Source organism: Cupressus sempervirens, chromosome 6 (assembly GCF_028749045.1).
Source record: "Cupressus sempervirens isolate cs-2001-9-10 chromosome 6, ASM2874904v1, whole genome shotgun sequence".
Classification (NCBI taxonomy): domain Eukaryota; kingdom Viridiplantae; phylum Streptophyta; class Pinopsida; order Cupressales; family Cupressaceae; genus Cupressus; species Cupressus sempervirens.
In genome coordinates this window covers 265799571-265823032 of record NC_143123.1, presented here as the reverse complement: position 1 = coordinate 265823032, position 23462 = coordinate 265799571, and the positions used below count along the sequence as shown (strand labels likewise).

At 33.1% G+C, this 23462-nt stretch overlaps 1 pseudogene; it reads right to left on the bottom strand.

Moving 5' to 3' along the window:
• The window catches only part of LOC149552257 (uncharacterized), a 91213-nt pseudogene extending 87229 nt beyond the window's left edge, over positions 1-3984 (bottom strand).
• Positions 3985-23462: the final 19478 nt, after the last annotated feature.

Sequence of the window (23462 nt, the reverse complement as noted above, 5' to 3'; positions counted from 1 at the left end):
TTTGTACTTGATGCATCATTGCCAAATAAAGTAGCCTATAAGCTTACTCTAGATCAAAATAGAGAGGTAGCTAGACAAGTGCAAGAACTCTTAGATCAAGGGTTGATAAAGAAGAGCATTAGCTCATGTGTAGTCCTAGTAGTTTTGGCATCCAAGAAGGGTGGAAAATGGAAACTTTGAATAGATTCAAGGGGCATAAACAAGATCACCATTAGGTATAGGTTCCCTATACCTAGAAATGAGGACCTAATGGATTGTCTTGGAGGAGCTCAATATTTCACAAAGTTGGATCTCAAAAGTGTTTATCATGTAATAAGGATAAGGGAAGGTGATGAGTGGAAGACAACTTTTAAGACCACAGATGGGTTGTATGAGTGGCTTGTGATGCCATTTGGGCTCTCAAATGCTCCTAGCACATTCATGAGACTCGTGAATGAACTATTGAAAGATGACATAGGAATATTTGTGGTGGTATATGGAGATGATATACTTATTTTTAGTAAAACAAAAGAGGAAAATCTCAAACATGTGGAGATGGTGCTAAAGAAGTTGTATGAGAAGAAGTTGGCAATCAATTTGGAAAAATGTGAGTTTTTGAAGTAAGAACTTGTATATTTGGGATTTTTGGTATCCAAGGGATCTTTGAATATGGATCAAGACAAAGTTGCAGCTATCCTAAACTGGCCACCACCTACCACAGCAACAAAGGTAAGAAGTTTACATGGGTTAGCTCAGTTTTATAGAAAATTCATTAGGAATTTTAGTGGTATTTGTGCACCATTGTTGGACATAATCAAAGGTTGGATGAAGACAAAATTTAGGTGGACCAATGAAGTAGGAAGGGAATTTGAAAATTTCAAGGACAAAGTGGCAACACAACCTATCCTTAAACTACCTAGTTTTGACAACTTGTTACAAATGGCTTCTCTAGCTTTCACATCTTGACTCAAAGGACTCAAATATATTATAAATGACATAGATACATTTTAATATATGATATAAGGACTCTTAACCTCATTGTTTTCTTTTCCTTTAGGTTCTCCTGTACGATTTGGTATGGATGATTCAAGGCTAGTCGGTACACCTATGATGACTGGATACAAATTATTTAAGGAGGATACTACTGCTGAAGTGAATGAGACATAATACAAATTAATTATTGAAAAGTTATAGAATGTTGTGCACAATAGACCTAATATTGCACATGTAGTTGCTATAGTTGCAAGGTTTCCCTCTAATCCAAAGCAAACACACATGACTATTGTTAAAAATATATTCAATAACTTGAAAGGAACAAAAAAATATAAATTTTGGTATAAACAAAAAGGTGATTTTGAAATTAGGGCCCATTTGGTTGTAGGAATTTTTGAATGCAGTAATCAGTTATGCTGGGAAAATCTCACTTCTAGAATTTACGCATTCTTAAAATAATTCTAGAATTTCACTTAGACATGTTTGATTGACCTAGAAGAGGAGTTAGAGGATGCATTTTGTGTGTTTGGTTGCAAAGATTGGAATTGGAATAAGTTGTTTTTTTGTTAAAAATGATGGCATAGTGAGATGCCATGTGCCAAAATTTAAAGAAGATAGCTTGGTTCATGTTAGCAAGGGTGTTATTTTATGCAACTAGGACTCCACATTGGTTTCTAAGTATACAAGGAACATGGGTTTGTTTTACAACATCGATAGGGTAATGTTAGTTGTTAACTCTATAGACATCTCACAAACCTTTTTGTCAAGGAAAAAAATTCATCTTCTCACTGTAAGCCTATGCACAGACCTAACATATGAAAAGAAAAATATTGAGAAATGGTTGGACTTAGGAAAATATGTATGCCCTACAATGATGGAACTACTACAAATCCTTGAGATCATTGGAAAGAAGGCCCATTGTGACTAGTTTTAGAATATTAACTGACCTCTTTTCATGGAAACCATATGGAAAATTCCTTCTATTTGTTGTTTTGTGGAATAGGACCAAACTACCAAAATTCTAGTTGAAATAGATATCATCCCAAATCAAAAATTGTGGACGTTTATTCAAGAGTGGTGCATCTTGAAATGCCTCAATATGATCCGCACCCCCAATTCACTCATCAATCCTTCCAATTTGAACTAGATGTTGCAAGAAATAAGGCCTAAATCAGATTACAACAAGGATACAGAGACATTGGGACTCTCAAAACTCTAGAAAGAATGAGGCCAAGAAACAAAAAATGCATTCTCTACATGGGGATTCTCAAATGATGGTAAGCACCGGAACCTATTGTACATCAAATTTGGTTTAGAAAAATATGGAATAGGAATAGGATATTCCTATTCCACCTTTTAAAGAGAAGATCACCATGCCCATTTTTGACAAAATTAGAATCCCTAATTCTAATTCTATTTTTTATATTTTACAACCAAATAGAAGAGATGATAATTCTAACATTTACATTTGTGTATTCCAACTCAATTCTTGATACCAAACAAGGCCTTAGATTTTACATTGATGTTGATTGGGCTAGAAATATTGATGATAGGAAAAGTACAAGGTTGAGCATTCTTTTTAGGAGAAAGACTATTTACATGGTTGAGCAAGAAATAAATTTGTATAGAAAAATCTACAACTAAAGTTGAGTATGTTTCTATTGTAATTAACAATTCAAATATTGTTTGGATCAAGCAATTTTTGGAAGGCATACAAGAAGAATTTAGTGATCATATCATTGTCTATTGTCATAACACAAGTGAAATAAATATATCCAAGAATCATGTGATGCATGCAAAAACCAAGCATATATCTATCAAGTATCATTATTTTAGGGAGCAACTACAAGAGAAGCAAGTAAGGCTAGAATGTGTGAACTCTAAGGAGAAAATTGTAGACATATTGACAAAGCCACTACCTAAGGATGCTTTTGAGTATATAAGAGGTAATTTAGGGGTCATTCCCTTATAGAATATTCACTAAGAAAGGATACATGTTGCATCAATTTGTGAATGAGTGGATATATCTTTCTGGAGTTGATGCAAGAGTTCAAGCTTTAGGGATTATTTCCTAAAGTTGTGAAAAAAAAAGTGTAATGAATTTAATGCCATAAGTGCGTGCAAGGTACATGGCATAACTAAAAGGTTTTATAAGTTTCAAATTGGGACTTATAGTTTTTAGATTACGATAAAAGCAGGTTTTGAAGGGACCCCGAAACCCTTTAACAAAAAATAGAAAGATAAAGCAATACAGCCCAACCAGGAAAAAAACCTACAACAAACTGAAGAACAGAATCAAAATCAGGTTTTACAGGGACCTGAAACCACTAGAAAAGTCCAAGAACAAACTAACCCAGGTTTTATAGGGACCTGGAACCACAAACAATCTAAACTATAAAAAAACCAAAAACCAGGACTAGAGACCCCAACCAGCGACCAAAACTAGACAAGCACCAAACCAGAAAACCCACCCCAGAGCCACTATTGCAGCTCCAGGACCATTTTAGCTGCTTCCTTGCCAATAGCAGCAGTCTCTTGAGTGGAAACAGCATCCATAGTAGCAGCAGCTTTCATAGCACTCTTCCTGGAGTTCTGCCTTGTTCTTTTGCTCAGACCCTCAGCCGAAATGATATCTTCATTCACCCTTTTGCCCAGGTTAGCAACGGCTGCCCAAATACTCGAGGTGACCTGTTCCATTTTTGTGTTACTCTCCTTGATTAGAATGGTGAGGTTTTGCTCATAGTTATTAAGTTTGTTAGGGATGTCTCCCATCTATCCTTCCATATGATTAAGTTTAACATTGATAGTATCCAGGTTATGTTGCAGAATTTCCACCTTTTTCTTCAAACCCATTATTTCGTTGTAGATCCAGGAATCAACCTTGAGACTGGTGTCAGCTTTCTCCTTAGTAGAATACAGGAAGGTAAGCATGGTTTCCCTCTTCATATCGTCGCAATCATCTTCAACAGTCTCGTGAGGGGGGGAGTAGATATAGTCATTGATATCCTCCATATCCGTTTGATCCTCCTTATAGTTACATTTGGCATTGTTTTAAAAGGGGGAGAGAATTTGTATGAAGGGAGATAGGCTAATTAGGAGAGAATCTATAAGAAGAGAAAGAGATGATATCCTAAAGGGGAGAAATTGATATAAAGATATTTTGTTGAATATAAAGTCAAGTACACCCAAAGGGGGAGAATTTGTAAAAGTGGACACCAAGCTGGAAATGTTGAGCCTATTGTAGAGAACTCAAATAAAGTCAGAGAGCTAAATATTTTTGTTGTTTTCAATGTAAACATTTGATTATCTTATGATGTGATGTTTTGGAATTTAAGCTTATTTTTATATGTTTCCATCAGTTCCAAGGGGGATATTTTTATGTTAGATAATTGAGAGGGAGGAGAGGTGAATCTATTATGTTCAGTTATCTTGCAATCTCTTTTAACAAATTCAATACCAAAAAAACTTCTAAGACATCATTAGTAATCACTTGGTGTATTCATTTGTCATCATAGTTAACATATCCATTCACTTCACTTCAAACTTGTCATTTATCATTATGTTATAACTGACTAATAGTAATATCACTAAGTTATTATTGATAATATATTTAGTTATTACTGAGTCGCAGTAAAATGAAAATAAGATGAAAAATAACTTGCAACATAACAAGGTCAACACAACTAACACCAATATTTTAAATATGGAAACCATGTGAAGGGAAAAACCACCTAGGAAAGGAAACCCAAACAATTTCACTCTTCTAAAGTGAGCTTTTTTAGGAGCCAACCTTGTTAAATGTTAGAATATATTGTTAATGTGGCCTTTTTAGAGGATTTAACCAAAATATCATCTAGACTTTATCACTCCTTGACCTTGTCTAAAGAGTGGCCTACTCTAAAGGACTTATAAACATTACTAATCTATGTTACCATATAGGATTTCATAGACTTGTTAGGTCCTTTCAGTCTATGAGATTTTCTTCAACAATTATTAGAAACTAATAATGTAAAATGATATGTTTAGATATAGAATTATCTTGCTTATCCAGATATCCTTTTTTTTCTTGTCCCTATATTATCTTTGTCTTCTAATATTCTTTCTCTATTCACACGTCTAGTTGATTGACACCTTCTCTTTCTCCTTTCTCAACTCTTCTCGATTCTCCTGGTTCAACTATCTTCTTTATCCTTCTTCTATAGTTTGCACTCCCTACAACATGATCAACAAGATCAACATCCAACTAGCAACCAAAAAATGCCTTGAATATCTCCTTAAATAGTCATTTTGATACTTTTAGATGCAATGTACTTAACCACATAGAAAATAGAACTTTTCATATAACTGTGTGCACTTCCTTATCTTTCTTTAATCTCCATCATTAGATCCATATTAAAATTTCCAAGTAATTGATCTTGTAACAAACTTTGACTCATGTCTTTGATCATCTCAAAATTCTATATCTTCATTAAAAGTCAGCCTTAGATTGCATTTATTTCAACTTTCTATTCTAATTGTTACTCAATGAACATAATATTTCACTCAGGTAATATAGTACTTGGTTAATACTAGACTTGCTCGGTCAATACTAAATTTCCCTCTTACTTTGCCAACTGCTTGGTGAACACTATAGTCACTCAATGAATAAAATGTTCCTTCTCTAACCTTGTCACTCAATTAAGCTTGTACAACTCAATACATTATAATATTACATTATTATAAACTACTCAAACTAGCATTGCATTATCTTTGTCGAACTCCTTCAAGTGCTCATTGTATCCCATACTTATCAACTCTCTCTTCAACATACTTTCTTCAAATCCTCTTCATTAATCATAATGATATAGCATTCTACTGAGTTAGCATAAAGTCTATCAAACTAAGACTTTAACATCAATGACAACATAACAACTAATATGAGCCTTTTATATGCATTCATAGCATTGCCAATTATATTATCAGTTCGGGCTAACATGTGAGCCCCAACTAATAATGTTGATTAATGTATATGTAAGACTCATATTAGTTGTTATGTTATCATTGATGTCAATCCTTATTTGGCTCAACATTATGCTAATTCACTAGAGTGTCATATCATTTAATTGATGAAGACGATTTAAAAAAAGTATGATAAGCTATAGTGTTGATAAGTGTATAGTATTCAACAAGCACTTGAATGAGTTAGACTTTGATAGTATAATATTGGTTCAATTATTTTACACGATCTGAAGAAAGATGTATATGCAAGATAGTTTGGTCAGTGAATGAAGGAATATAGTATTAATTAAGCTACTATAGTTATCCCCAAGCACCTAAGAAATAAATGTTGAAGTCTAGTGTTAACCAAGCATTTGTAGTGTTAACCAAATCATGTATTGACCAAGCAAGTTGTAATGTTCACTGAGCATGAACATGAAGGAAAAGTTTGTAAAAGATCAATCTGAGGCTAACATTTGGTAAAAATTAAGAATGTTCAAGAAGTCTAAAAGATAAGGATGAAGTTAGTTATGAGATAAACAACTAGAATAATTCAAAGAAGATCTAATGGACAATATTTTAACAATTTGATATGGAGCAAAAAGTTTAAAAAGAAAGTCTATTTTTTGAGTGCCTAGATTCAATGAATGAGAAGCTAATGGAGATCTATGATTTTAGTTCAACAAAAAAATATGGAAGATTCTAGAATGGAAACAATTATATATAAAGGTATGAACAAGATGTTTCTTGATATTGATCATTGGTGATTGTTGTTGATGTGAATTGAAGTGGTAGGAGAAGATAGATGGTTAACCAAGAAGAATAGTAGTGTGAAGATAAGAAGAGGAAGTGATAAGTGGAAGTATGAGTGTGAACCAACCAGTATGAGATCACAAGGAAGAGATAGAGAGAAGTATAGATCTAAACAAGCAAGGTAGTGCTAAAATCTAACAAAACATTTGACTGTTACTTTTTTACCATTGCAGAAAAAAAAAAAAATTTAACTAAGAGGACCTAATGATTCTTTGAGATCCTATATGGTAATATTCAATAGTAATGCTTGTAAGTCCTTTAGAGTAGAACACTCTTTAGAAATGTCAAGGAGTGATAATTTCTAGATGTCTTTAGTAAAAACCTTAACAAGGTCACAATAAAAAAGTGCATATAACCTTTGACAAGGTTGGCTCCTAACATAGATCACTTCATAGGAGTGAAAATATTTGGATTGTCAGTTCTCAAGTGGTTTTTCCCTTTATAGGGTTTCCATGTTAAAAACTTGTGTCAAATGTGTGATTTCTTATTGTATTGCAATGTTTATTTCATGTTAAGTGTTTAATGTTGCAACTTGGTATAAGCTAGATGATTACTCTGATACTTGGTATATTAAGAAATGATGAGATAATAGTTTGATGTGAAATTTTTATAGGTTTGGATTATGATGTTTGATGTTGTTACCAAGTTATTGATTTGGAAGTTTACAAATTTGAAGTTGGTACACAATTATTTTTAAGGCCTATCGGATAACTAGTTATAACTAATTCACCCCACCCCTACCTTAGTTTTCTAATAGAAAGTTGATTTAACATCCATCTGATACACTTTTAAATTCTCATTAGATGTTGTACAAGGTAAAATGTGAAGCAATTATAAAAGATCTCAATTACTCTAAATTTTGGTTTGGGGTTGACCTTATGCCTAAAAGAGAAATTAAGGAGATTGATCCTTTCAATTCCAACTCTAAGGTAATTCGATCTAAGAAGATCAATGCAAACCAAATCATGAAGGATCACTAATACAAGAAAATATCTAATAATTATAAAACTATAGAAAGAAAGCAAGATCCTTAAAACCCTAATGTAGCAAGAGCTATGAAATGCAATTAAGACTATACCTATGAAAAGTAGATGTGTTGAAATGAAGAAAGAAATGTTAGAAAGTAAAGTCAACCAAGATAACTGAGAGGGGGGATTGGGTTGAATCAATTATTTAACTATTAAAATGTTTATCAACCTTATTAATCCTTAACCATGTGAATAATATAACTAGCAACTATATGAAGATATACATACACAATAACATCAAATATGTTTGCTAAGGAAACCCTTGATGATACCCACAAAATGATGTACTAATATAAAAGTTCCTTGTAAGAGGATAAAATCTATTAGGATCCAATAAAATATATTCAGTAAATATCAGTCCCTATTAGGAGTTGTGCCAACCCTATTAGGAGATATAGAAGGTAGATGGACCCACTATCCAAATAGCTTCATAGGCAAGAGCATTGAACTCATTATCCAACTAATATTTATATTATTCCTTATGGAATAATGGAATGAAATAACTTGAACTCCTTCTCTATCCTCTTGAATGGACCAAATCTCTTTAGATATCAATATCAAATCTTCAAATTCACATCAATCTGATCCCTTTGATTGCTTACACATGTTTACCAACTTCACATATCCAAGACACGTTCACTTGTTCTTACACACATTCCACTTCATCACATGGAAAATAGCCTTCCTTTATACCATGTCATCAAAATAATTCACTAAGTCAACCTTGTTGTTTTCTCAATTAATTATAATAGGAGCTCATTAAGATATTACAAAATAATACATTTTTTCACAACTACAAATCATTGTCATCTCATAGTAAATACAACTTCTCACACATGAAACCTTTGACCTTGCACACTTTCTAAGGGTATCACTAAGTTGTTTTTGTCACTGTCTAACTTTTCTCATCACAATTCTATCACTATTAAGAGATATAATCCAAACATCAAAAACTAGTTCTCAAGTACTCTATCTACACACTGTCCTCTGTAATTCTTGAATAACTCTTTCATATCTTTGACTCTCTATACAAGCACTAATACAATTCATCAAGAAACACTATAGAACATATCCTCAACTACACTTGACCTCATCATCAATACACAGTCTGTATGACCTCATTTATGCCTACTACTCTACTAGTCTTTATAGAAACAATACTATGTTTACATCAATGACAAACACAATTATAAATGCAACATGTCAATCATGATAACCATCTCTCCAATGCATAGGATACTTCCCCAAAGGAATACCATCAACATTAATGGTAACAATATTCCCCTTTGGCATTGATGGCAACATAGATGAAAAACATTTAAGTTCCAAGAATACGAAATCAAACTTTGTTTTTGGTGTTGCTCTCTTCTTTTCAAATCCTCTTCATCAATCAAATCTAAAACTCACAAGAATGACTCTCCATTTTTTCTTTCTCATTCTTACATGGATCAATATTAGATGTTCATACTTATCTCCCATTTATATAACTCAATGTCTCTCCGTGAACAATTCTCTCACATACTTCTAGAAGATACTTTATGTGATCATCTCCCCCATTAACAACAATGACAAAGGTATCATTATTCCAATCAACTTCTCAAAAATTTCAACAAACTCAAGTGTCCAAAGGCACTATTCTATACCAGCTAATAATATTCCTTGATAACTCTTCTCATTATAGATACTCCCCCATACAGGAAACATCAACATTCAGTCAAGATAAACAATAGTGATCTGTACCACTAGACTGATGCACTCTCTACATCATCTAATTGGAAGTTGGAAGGGGAATAACCCCAAGCATACCTCATGAATACTCAAATGTATCCTTACAAAAAGGCTTCATAAAAATATATGCAAACTCCTCTTTTGTAATCACATTCTTTAATTTGATTTCTTTCTCTACAACTTTCTCTCTCAAAACATGATACTTAATAGATATATGCTTAGTCTTATAATGTAACACAAGATTCTTGTACTTATTGTACTTTAGTTATCACAATGTGTAATAACAAGCTCTAAAAACTCTATCCCAATGTCCTTCAACATTTGTTTCATCTACATGATATGATTACAATTTTTTGTTGTTGCTCCATGTTTTGCTTCTATTGTACTCTGTGAGATATAGTCTTTTTTCTTTCTTAGCCAAGAGACCAATCTTCCTCCAAGGAAAAATTCTTCACCACTTGTACTTATGTTTTCATCCACATTGTCTGTCCAATCCACATCAGTATATGACACAAAGTGAAATCACTTGATCTATCATACCACAGTCCAAAATTAGGTGTACCCTTCAAATATTGAATATTCTCTTTACTATTGCATAATATGCTTCTCTAGTATTTTCTTAAAATCTTGCTACTATACCAACTACATTTTCAATATTTGGCCTAGTCAGTCAGATATTACAAACCTCCAATCATGGAACTATACTTCTTCTGCTCAATTATAGGTGTCTCATCTTTGCTAGATAACTTGTGACTAGTTATCATAGGTGTACCAATAGGCTTACAACTTTCCAAGCCATATCTTTTCAACAAGTCTTTCAAATAGTTATTTTGTGATATAAAAATACCATCATTGTTCTACTAAATTTGTAGACCTAAGAAATATTTCATCTCACCAATCATACTCATCTCAAATTCATTCTTCATTTCATCAAAAAAATTGTTACTTGCTTCATCATTACCTCCAAAGACTATGTCATCCACAAATATCATAATGATCAACAATCCATTCTCAATTTCTTTCAAATGCAAATTACTATCTGTCATACCTTTAGCAAATCCCAACTTTGTCAAATATTTTTCCAACTTTGCATACTAGTTTCTAGGAGCTTGTTTTAGACCATACAATGATTTATTCAATCTACATACTAAATCCTTCTCTCCTATCAAAGGAAATCCTTTAGGATGTTCAATGTAGACTTCTTCTTCGAGATCTCCATTTATAAATGTTGACTTTACATCCACCTGATACACTTTGAACTTCTTACTTGTTGCATAAGCCAAAAACATTCTTACTGCTTCAATTTTTGGCAGCAAGAGCAATTGTCTCTTCATAGTCTATACCTTCTTGCTATGAATATCCTTTACCTATCAATATTTCTTTATTTATCACAACCTCACCTTGTTCATTCATTTTGTTTCTCAAAACCCTTTTAGTTCCTATTACATTCTTATCTTTAGGTCCAGGAACCAATTCCCATGTCTCATCCTCCACAATTTGATCTAGTTCTTCCTTCATTGCTTGAATCCAATGATCATCCTTACATGCATCATCTACACTCTTTGGTTCAACTTGAGAAATCAAACAAAATTCTTCACGTACTCCATTTCTTGTCAAAACTCTTATTTCTTTGCTTCCAATAATTTGATTAGTGGGGTGATTCTTTGTCAAATTCTTGTAAGGTGTAGGCATTACTAACTCAATTCTTACTTGTTCTCTAGTTTCAGATCTGGGTTCTTCTCTCTATTCAACAATTTTAACGTCATTCTAGAAATCATTGTTAGTCTCAAAGAAAGTTTCAACATTTTCTATGATAGGCTTAGAATTAGATTCTTCTTCATCTATTACTTCTTCTTTCTCAACCAATTCAAGCTCTCTTAGGACATTTGAATGAAAAATGACCAAATTCTTTACATATCCAACAAACAAAAATTTGCACACCATTTGGATTTCTTTTCATAAGTAGGGCAATTCCTTCTTCAATCTTTTTGTCTTCTTCAAATTTGGATCTATCTTCATTTGTATTGGCATTCCTTGATAAAGTAAGTCTACTATTCTATATGCAACAAAAGGATTCTAGATTTGGAAACTCAATCTTCTATTCTATACATAATTATGATATCTCACTAAGGAACTCCATCTTCTAAATATCAAAATTAACTCCATTGAATTTAGGAATATCCTTTCTAAAATGGCCTGCCATTGATCTCCTTAAGCTATTAAGCTTTCCCTTCAAGGACCTAATGCTCTAATACCAATTGTTAGAAAGTAAAGTCCACCAAGATGACCAAGAGGGGGGGTGGGGGGGTGAATCAGTTATCCAACTATTAAAACATTTATTAACATTATTAATCCTTAACTGTGTGAACAATATAACCATTAACCATAATTAGATACACATACACAATAATACTATATATGTTAACTAGGAAAACCCTTGATTAGAGGGAACACCCTAGTGGGGATGGCACCCACAAAATGATGTAATAATATAAAAGTTCCTTGTAAGAGGATGGACTTTGTTAGGAGCCAGTGAAATACATTTAGCATATTTTAGTCCCTATTAGGAGATTCCAACCCTATTAGGAGTTGTGTAGAAGGTAGATGAACCCACTATCCAAATAGCTTCAGGGGCAAGACCACCAAACTCATTGTCTAACTAATCTTTATATTATTTCTTGCATAATAATAAAATGAAATAACTAGAACTCCTTCTCAATCATATTGAACAAACCAAACCTCTTCAAATCTCAATACTGGATCCTCAAACTCCCATCACTCTGATCCCCTTGATCACTTATATGCATTTACCAACTTCACATATCTAATACAAAGTTACTTTCTCTTACACACATTCCACTTCATCACAAGGAAAATAACCTTCATTTATATCATGTCCTCAAAATAATTCATTAAGTCATCCTTGAGGATTTCTCAATTAATTATAATAGGACTTCATTAAGATATTACAAACTATTACATATTTTCATAACTATAAATCACTGTCTGCTCACAATAAATACAACTTATCACATGTGCAACCTTTGACCTTGCTTACTTATTGATGTCATCATAAGGTTGTCTGTTGTCACTATCTAACTTTTCTCATCATGATTATACCCCTATTAAGAGATACAATCCAAACATTAGTAACTACTTCTCATGTACTTTTCCTGCACACTATCCTTTGTAATTCTTGAATAAGTCTTGCATGTCTTTGACTCTCTGCACGTGCACTTGTCCACTTCATCAAGACATACTATAGAACATATCCTCAACTGTACTTGACCTCATCATCAATACACAATTCATACAACTTTTCTCTCTATCTTCTACTCTACCATTCTTTATAGAAATAATACTATGTCAACATCAATGACAAACACAGTTATGAATGCAACATGCCAATCATGTTAACCATCTCTCCAATTCTTAGGATACTCCCTCAAAGGAATACCATCATCATTCATGCTAACAAGAAATAAACAAATTACCTTGAGAAGTGAGGTAGAATATTGATTTTGATTTTATTTCTTTTGTGAAACTTTAAATGACAAGCATATTTGGATTTAAACTTGAAGCAACAAGATCTCCAAAACTTAAATATTCCTTGGATCTCAATTAGGGTCTATCTAGAGGGGGTCTTAGGCCCACACTATGTCCTTGACCTTTATTTTCTAATCACAAAACAGTGTTCAAATCTCTAGACTTCTTTAAAATGGGTATTTGAATCTACACTTTGTTTTTTATACTAAGATCTACAACTTGGAAAAAATAAATTAATGGGGGTTTTCCTTGGTCAGTTTAGGAATTAACCTTGAAGTTGAAATAATTTAAATGCTACAAATATAAATTATATCCAAAAATTCACCTTATAGTAGTAGGATTTATCAAATAACATATAATTTACCCACTTTTCCAATTGAATGGATCAAGAGGATGTGAACATAGTAGAAGGATGAATGTAGAGGCCCTCTCTTGATAAAAAGCTCCACTATCACTAAAGGAGGAAGCTAGATCATGAAAGTTTGTGGCATGAGAATAGAATATGGATGATGAAACCCCAAATTGACTCCTTGAAGCTCCTTGGATGCAAGACATCCCCTCTCTAATGGATTGCAAAAGTATCTCCCTAAATGTACTTGAAGATGGCTTGAATGCTTGACTAATTGAGTACATGTATGACTTGTGCATATGATGGATTAATCATGGACACAAATTGAGAAAATGGATGTGTTTATAAAGGATTTGGATTGAAATTTCTCTTGTGAACTCACCAAATAAGAAATTAATTCCTCTGAACAACCTCAACATATAGGCCAAGAAGGGGACCCAAATGGGTCTTGGGTCAAGGACACACTATGTCAAATATCATGCTTGCATTAGGGATGATGCACTTCATCATATTTGACACTAAAACTTCAATGATACATTACACCATTGACTCATAGACATGAAAAAATGCCATAATTCCCTCAAGCTTCCAAAATAGGCTTTGATGTTGGGAAATTAGGTGTAGATCTTGAGAAAATACTATTTTAGTGTAGGAAAGTGATTCTTGGTGATTGGAAGAAGATAAAGGGAGGACCCAAGTGGATAGGTCCTACCTAGAGCTTTGGTCCATAAAATAGGAATACCAAGAAGGATCTATTAGGTCCTACCCTAATTCTATCTAGAAGGAATAAAAAGTGATAATAAGAAAGGGGAGAATGCAAATTAAATGTAATATAGCATTAAATCTCACTAAATAGGTGCTAAGCCATCATTAAACTAAAGTGCTTCCAATTCAAGATGATACATTTATCCCGCACTATAGTGACAATATGGGATCAACCTAATTGACCCTCAAAATTCCTTGATAAAAGATACATGGTAAGATTTTCTAGTTTTCCTTTAGAATGAGGAAATCATGTTTTTTCGCTATATCACAAAAGGAGAAGTAGTTGCTTGCAAGATAACAAAATATCACTATCTTGCAGAGATGAAAGGAAGACTTTGGGAAAATGTGATTTTTTGCTAATCAAAGACAATAATAAAGAAGGATGCAATGTGATTTGTTGCTATTTTGGGAGCAATAGCAAAGAGGACTTGCAAAAACATGAAATAAAGTGTTTTGTAATGTCTTGCCTGGAGATCCTTGGAACAAGAATTCAATACAAGCCAAGATATTTTTTTTACAAGCATGAATGCACATGACAACATCATATAGGGATCACAAAGATCACAATGGAAAACTTACCAACAATCCTAGCAACCAATGGATCCCCAAATGCCACTGCCTAACTGAAATGACCAAATTGAAGAACAAAAAACTAAAGATGACATCAGAACACAAAATATCTAATCTGTCAAAGCATGGAACCACTAGCATTCCTAAAGGGTACTCAAAAGTCCAAATTGCATTCTCCAAAAAATAGCGAAGATGCCCAGTATTTTTTGCATGAGAGAATAACAACTAATAGTCTCACATGAAGAAGTACCTCTTTGTGTAAGAAAGTACACTGAGCCATGGGAGGAAACACCATCTTGCACAAGGAAGTACTGGGTTTAGTAGCCAAAAAAAAATGCACTAGTGTTGAGGTTTGCACAAGGAAGTGCAAGGAGCCATGCTGGGAAATGCAAGATCCTGCACAAAACTTCCACAATGTCATGCAAGGAAGTACAATCTTGCACTAGGAACCTCAACAACACACCAAAAAAATAAGGAATAAAAAGCTAGAAAAGATTATTCCTCCACACCGGGGAGTACAAGATCCACAATCGAGGCATAGACACTTGAATCATAACAACTAAAAGACAGAAATTGAATATAACCATCTAAATATAGTAGTGAAGGAAAAGTATAGAAAGTAACATTGCAATATATGAACATAACAAAACTCATGTGTGGTTCCTCCCAACCATAATAGCATCATGAGACCTCAAAGGTCCTAGCCATCCCCCATACGTAACATCTCAAACTGCCAACTAGATAATAGGGACTGTCTTATAAGGACATCACTACTAAAGCATAACAACATCATAGGAACAAGAAATCTAACATGCTAAACCAATAAGCAATAGATACTCCAACTAAGCAAACCTCATCATCTAATCATATGCTAAACATCATGATAGTAGGAAATCTAACATGCTGAACCAATAAGAAATAGATATTCCAACTAAGCAACTCACATCATCTAATCATTTACTAAACACCATAATATAGGAATGCATCAAATAAACTAACATCATCTAAACATGATATCCAAGCATTCCAATGAAAGCATAAAAAATCACAAGAAAGCATACTTTGGAACCTGAAGTACTACGTGAAAACACCCAGCGACGACCACACTAGGACAATAGATCATCTCTATACACCAATCCCCATCAGTGGTGAAGGTAGCTACACCTTATAACCACATAAAACCCATAGGTCCACTCCCACTATGTTGACGGAGATAATGATCCAACCACAAACACACATAAATCAAACATCTATGGCTAACACTCATGCCAAATAGTAATGATGACTAAAACCAAGATCATGAGACAATGCAAGTACTATAGGTCCTGGTCACACTCAATGGGTTACTATGTAGGGGTTAACATCATGGAGGGTAACTTGGCATTAGAAAGCCCAAGCTTGGATTGTGCAGATTCAACTCCTCAACGGATGGCTCTAGCATAGAACATTTTCATTATCTTAAGTTTTATTACCACCCAGTGTTTTATTTAGTTATCACTTGATTAAAACTTCCTCTGCCAACCCTCATGGCACAATGATCACCAAGATGCAAGATAGAAGCCCCCTCCATATGTTACCCTACCCTAACCATGCTAATCCAATGATGAGTGCCCATAGGAATGCACATTCCCAATCTAACCTCAAATGATCATAACTCCCAGAAGTACCATGGAAGATCGAGCCTCGCAAATCACCCAACAAATGATTGTGTATGTGCTCATGTGTGGTGCACCACCATCACAAAGATCATAACACAAGGATTGGATGAGAAAAAAATGCAAAATGACACTCAACCAAAAATAGTCATGGGAGGACAGATTCTGCATGAATCCCAAACAATAGTAAAACTATACATCATGAAGTCACTCAATCGAACTCAATCTAGGAGAATGGATTCTACATGAATCCCAATGATGCAACAAGACCAAACATCATGAACTCACTCAACCAACCTTAATCTAGGAGAATGGATTCTACACGAATCCTAGTGTCCACGAAAAAAAAAAGGGTCCAAAAGAAACAACACTAGGTATAAAATCACTTAACCAAACACAAAGTCAAGAGTATGGATGTGACACACATCCTAATGCAACATAAAAGTGTAATAATGATCTAACTAGTATCCCAATGGATGATCCAGATCAATGACCAATATCATGCCAAGAAAACATGAGAAAAAATGGTAGCGTGCAAATCAAGGTAAAAATCTCAAAAAACCCAACATTGATGAAAATCAACAAAAATAAAACCCATTCACCCCAAGGCTGAATAAACCACAAAATTCTAATAAAATTTAGGTTTGAACATTGTATTTAAAAATGGCTAGCATAACGGTGCAAAACCCCAAACCCTCATCCTAAAAAATAAGAAAATATTCATACCTAACCAACCGAGCAATACTAGCAAGTAGAAACAGAGGGGAACACTAGTTCTCAGCCTCCTAACAAATGGCTTCCAAAAATTGAAATAGTAAAATGGGAGAGCACTACCTCAAAGCCAAAAGGGAAAAATGGGAATCTAAACAATAAAATAAAAATTTCACAGAAGTAGTCGAAAATCACGACAATTCAAGGTCTCCCCAAGATGGATCCAATGAGACCAATCTCGCAATGATCCCACACCATAGCTCCCACAATGAACAAAAAATTAAATCCTCATGAAGAGGATTTTGGATTTTACTCTCAAACTTTCTATTTCAAAAGTGAGAAGTGAGGAATTAATTTCCTCTTTCAATACTTATTCACTGTTTGAGTGAATAATCGATTAGGGTAGATAACCAGCCAACTTAGTTAAACCCTAAATTGACCCAAATGAAAATAGGCTAATCCAAGTAATTGGAATTCATCTATGGAAAATTTGTCAAAAATTAAGATTAAATAAAGCTTGAGATTCTCAAACCAAAATCACATAATTACTTAACAACTTTCGTGACAATGCGAATCTCTAAATGCACAGACACATTCACAGGTCTAATCACATAATGCAAATGAGTCTAGATTTATCAAATTACCGAAAGGTTTAATTTAAAAATTTTAAAAGATATGTTGACCATATAGGGACGACATTGGTAAATATGAATATCTAAATCACTAACTCCATGTGTCACTGTCAAAGATATAAATTCTGCACACTAAGATACAATCAAGTGCAATTGCATATAATAACTTTACCGAAGCAATAAATGCATTAAATCACCTAATTTAACCATTTATTCAATTATACTAAACTAATATATTTACATCACTCACGCTTGCATATAGCATAATGAAGCAAGAATGAAGTAAATAACCATAGCATTAAATCCACCACATAACATAATCAGAGATATGTCCAAATACTGGATAACTAGATATCATCTTAAAATGACATCATCATGAAAATATGATCAACTAAACAAAATAGTAGTCTAACATCTATGATATTGAAATCAAAGTATAACATTGGACCCTCAGGTCATCTCAAATGTAAAACATAACATGAGTAATAAGTATCTCGGATCAAAATATAACAAGGTAAATATTCATTGTACATAACCAATGAATCTAACATGGACAATCCATTTCTAATTATTTAAGAATTTAATAATGCTTTTTTAAACAACATTAAAAAGGCACTTAAAACACATAAGTGAAAATGATCAAACACAAGACTAACCACTACTACAGGAACCTAGTTCAATGTATCTAGATAATAGTTCACATTGTAATCTTTGCACACATCTCTGGGTAATCATGGAACAACATCATGATACCACATCAATCCTAGTAACCATTGGCACAAACCTCAGTGAATAATCTAACACATCATAATCTCATAAATCAGCCATAAGCATAATCAAATCAACTGATACAGTAACATAAATCCAATCACCTAAATGGTGTAGACAACTCATGGTCCTAATCATGATCACTCAGTAAACAAGATCATCAAGGTTACATCCATCAAGATGACTTACAAAAATCAAATGGGAGAGACACTAGATGTTTCGTGCACAATAAAGTGATATACATTAAATTCACTCAAATCTTTAAAAGTAGAAACATTTAAGAAGAGAATGTTTTGAGTTAATAGTATGAGGACTCTAATTAATTTTCCACTTGTGCAAGATGTTTGAGCTTCTTGTTAGGAATTAAATGAGAATGAGAATATTTGGGCCTTAAAAATAGAAACATTCATTTTATGCGAAGTGGCATTTGAAGTTGATGAGAAGTGCAGAAAGCAAGAAGTGTAGTGTAATGACCCTTTTTAAAGGTCATTCATTTTTGTGACTTTTCTTTTCTTTACTTATATCTTTTTCCAAGTTTTCTTTGATATAATTTTATTATGTATGCAATCTGCAATGCTTCAAGCCATCACTGATAAAGAGATAAACATGTGCTCAACAATTACATTGTGTCTGATATATGCTATTGCACTTCCTGCACTTGTAACTGGAAGGTTGTGTCAGCAACCATGATTTCTCAGTCCACCCCATAAGTCTACAAATAGGAGAAATTGAATATATATTTTGTCCCTTTAGTTTCTATTATGTTCTTTGTCCTCTGTATTTGGTCCATGCATCTTCATTGTTATTGCTTCAGTAATTTGTCAGAGATGTAATCAATTCCATCTCTTCCTTATTCCCCTCCCCATATAACATTTGATTGGATTCCTTTATACATGTTGGTTGGTATTGGCCAACAGTCACATCCTTAGGTGTTAACTAATTCATAGTTATGTTAAAATATATATATTTATATGTTATTTAAATATGATGGTTATCATATATATATTTACTTATATTATATGTTATTATAACATATTTGATTGTATTATCATTTATATTAACTCTAGTATCATTAATTTATATAATATTATATTGATTATTTTATTGATCAATTAATATTATATATATTCAAATGTGATAATATCTAGATATGTTATTATTCCATTGTTAATAATGTAATTTGTAACATTTATTTATTCTTATATCTTAATCTTATTATTATGAATAATAATAATTTATATTATTACTATGAATAATACAAATGATTAAGTAAAATAAATAGATCATAAGTATTTATCAATATTATTTCTTTTGTGAACAATCGATAATAGCGTATGAACTACTATTATATTTTATCCAATTATAGGATTCCCTCTTAAAGTATGATATAAGAATATGGTAATATATATGTATTAAGGTACATATATACAAAGGCATGATATTAATACATTTGATATAGTTATGTAATATTGAAGAATCATTCTAATCAATGAAATGTCGACTTGTTTGATTTTGAATATCAACTCATTTAATATTAGAATGGAGGTCGATGAATAATAATCTACAAATGATGTGATAGATATCCTTTCTCTTGGAGACAATGACATATTAATACGTTAACTTAATGACAAATTATATCATTATTATTAATAATTAATTTATCATTAAATCTTATAAATATGGGAACATGACAATCCGCCCTTCCTCAAATTGCTTGTCCTCAAACAATGATTGTTTACACTAAACCTTTATTGTGAATTCAATATACAAGTTATACACTGGAATGAAAGAACACATAAAGTATGCATGTAGTTAATTTCATAATGCATGAAGTAAATATCTAAGTGCTTGCAGACACAAAGCATACACAAAGAAGACACATTAATGCATGAAGACACGAAGTAGACATAATGCAGACACATGATGCATGAAGGCGCAAAGCATACACGATGCAGACACATGATACATTCTTTGTTGATTTTCACAATGAAGTAGAGTAAAGGAAATGATGTATAAAATATACTTCCCTAATATGCCTTTTGATCATGGACCTGCAACACAAATAATTATTAGCATATAATAGCTCTAAAGAAAGATGAGTCTTGTGATGATTCCTTCCCTTCTTATTATGATCATCTTGAGATGGTAGATTTACGGTGCAAAGGGCATGTGAAACAAGCTACAAGTGGTTCCCTAGAGGATATCCATCATGTGTTCAAATTTAGTCCACCTCTCCCTCCACCCACTTCCTACCTTAGGATATCATAATGTGGTTGAGAAGATTAATCTAATGAACATAATTATTTGAAACAAGAATCTTTCTCTCTCCTTATTACGATCATCTCAAGATGGTAGATTGACAGTGCAAAGGGCACGTGAAACAAGCTACAAGTGGTTCCCTGGAGGATATCCGTCAGGTGCTCTAATTTACTCTGCCTCTCCCTCCACCAACTCCCTATCTTAAGATACCATAATTTGGATGAGAAGATTAATCTAATGAACATAGTTTTTTGGCACATGAATCTTTCTCTCTCTTGATCATCTTGAGATGGTAGATTGATGGTGCAAATGGTGCGTGAAACAAGCTACAAGCGATTCCTTGGAGGATATTCGTCATGTGCTCGAATTTACTTCGCCTCTCCCTTCACCAACTCCCTATCTTAAGATATCATAATGTGGATGAGAAAATGAATGTTAATCTAATGAATAGGAATCTTTCTCTCTCCTTATTATGATAATCTTGAGATCGTAGATTGACGGTGCAAAGGGCGCGTGAAACAAGCTACAAGCAGTTCCCTAGAGGATATCTGTCAGGTACTCGAATTTACTCTGCCTCTCCCTCCACCCACTCCCTATCTTAAGAGATCATAATGTGGATGAGAAGATGATAATTTCTAGGTTGAGATTTGATAGAATAAATTTTATTTATTTGCTAAAGTGTTATGTTTTAATCATGTTAAAAAATTTCCAGTGTTGATATTGGAGAATCAATCACAGGCATATTATTTGATGAACCCCCCTTCTAGTTGAGGTTTCTTGTACCCAGCTTATTCCTACTGAGATCTTAGTTAGTAATCAAGTTTTCAATCTTAAGTTCATCAAATAATTTCATTATTATGTAATGCATATGTCACAAGAAACTGAGACCAATATATTCATGGCACTCATTATAGGTTATCGACATCCCAATCAACTGATGATGGATGGACAATATTTAGATCTTTGTATACAATAGTTAGTAGCCACTCCCAACATCTTAGCATCATAGGTCTTTCCCAATCAACATGCAACATTGACTGCTATGAGACTTGTGTAAACTCTATTAATAGCTCCTGACACTATATCAACCATGTTGCTTATGTTTCTTTCTCTTGTTAATTTTGTATCAGATTTGTGTAAGAAACTTGGTTTATGTTCCCTTGACAATAGGTTTGTACTGCTACTATGAGTGCAGACTATTTCTTTTATTAAAACTTCATATAATCTTTGCTAGTAATCTAAGATTTGAAAATCGTAGAGATGTATGTCTTCGTTGTTAAGATCCAATATTGGGAATACTATTATGAATGCTATTAAGTATACTAATGCATTACTCCATTAGTGAATCAATTCACAAATCCTGGAGTTTTCTTTATTGTCCAAGAATATTATAGAATTGTTCTAGCTAAGGAAAATTCTTATCTCCACATCTTATTCTTATCACAAGTTAACCCATGATGAGTGACCTAACCACTTCAATGCATATTGGAATCTCAATGGGTGTGACTCAAATTTTGACCCATTCATTAGTTCTGCATATATGATAGATGGGTTAATCTCAGAAAGTTATAAAATTCAGTAACAGTCTATATATAATAGACTAGGTATATTATATTATATCCATCTTTGGTCTTCTCCAAGTCATCTTGCGTCAATGAACACATCTTAATAATTTGTGTTTCCAATAAAATAAATCCTTTGTTTGTGTATCACAACAATGTGTAAGCCTTTCGGTGGTCCCTTTAATTCATACTAGACATATTTGAGCCAATAAAATTGAGATGACCATTTTTTATCATTTTTAGGGTTGCTAAATTAAAACTCATCACATTTTCTTGGTGATGGATTTATAAGACATATACATAGATATTGCCAGCAATATTTATAAATAAATATCTCTCATAGTTTCATATTTAATGATCAGTGATGCTTATCTACACAAAGATATTGCCAACAGTACCCATTGGATATTGTCTAGACTTAAACTATCTTTCGTTATCATTTTTGTGAAGGATGTACTAGCACTTATGTTATTATGTTTACTTTTTTTTTTAAATCCATTTCTCTTTCTCCTTTGATGAATATACCACAATTTACGTTTCATACAATCCACATTTTCTGTTACAGGTAATACTTTCCCTTGGTATTAATATCCTTTAGCCTACTACGAGGCACACTTGCAGGGAAGTCGTGTATTCCCAAATAATTTTTGGTGGGTTTTTATATTATTTTCTGTTGAGGATGATGACCTTGAATGTCGGGTATGAGACAAACATCTGGCTAGTTGCATTAGGATCTTTCTAGATGCTTGGTTTCAAAAGCCAATCATCTACAGAAACATAATTATATCAAATACTGGGTTTCATTTGCTGGCCAAAAAAGTGGAGTCTAGCAGCATTTTGGAATAAAATGTTATGTCGCTAGAATTTTTGAGGGTGAGTAGGCCAGTCACTCTTATTCTCAAGACCCTAAAAATAAAATATCAATATTGTGCAACAAGTAGATTGCTAGGAGTGTGGTCATTGAAATTTTGAATTTTCTTACCAATTTGCCTTCATTAATTGGCTAAGTTCTGATTCCTTGGTTCTAGAGTCCTTAAATATTGTCTTTTATGAGCTACTCCCATAATTTTGATACTCTTCTACACAGTCGGCAGTCTCATATGATAATACTGTAGTTCAATAAATTA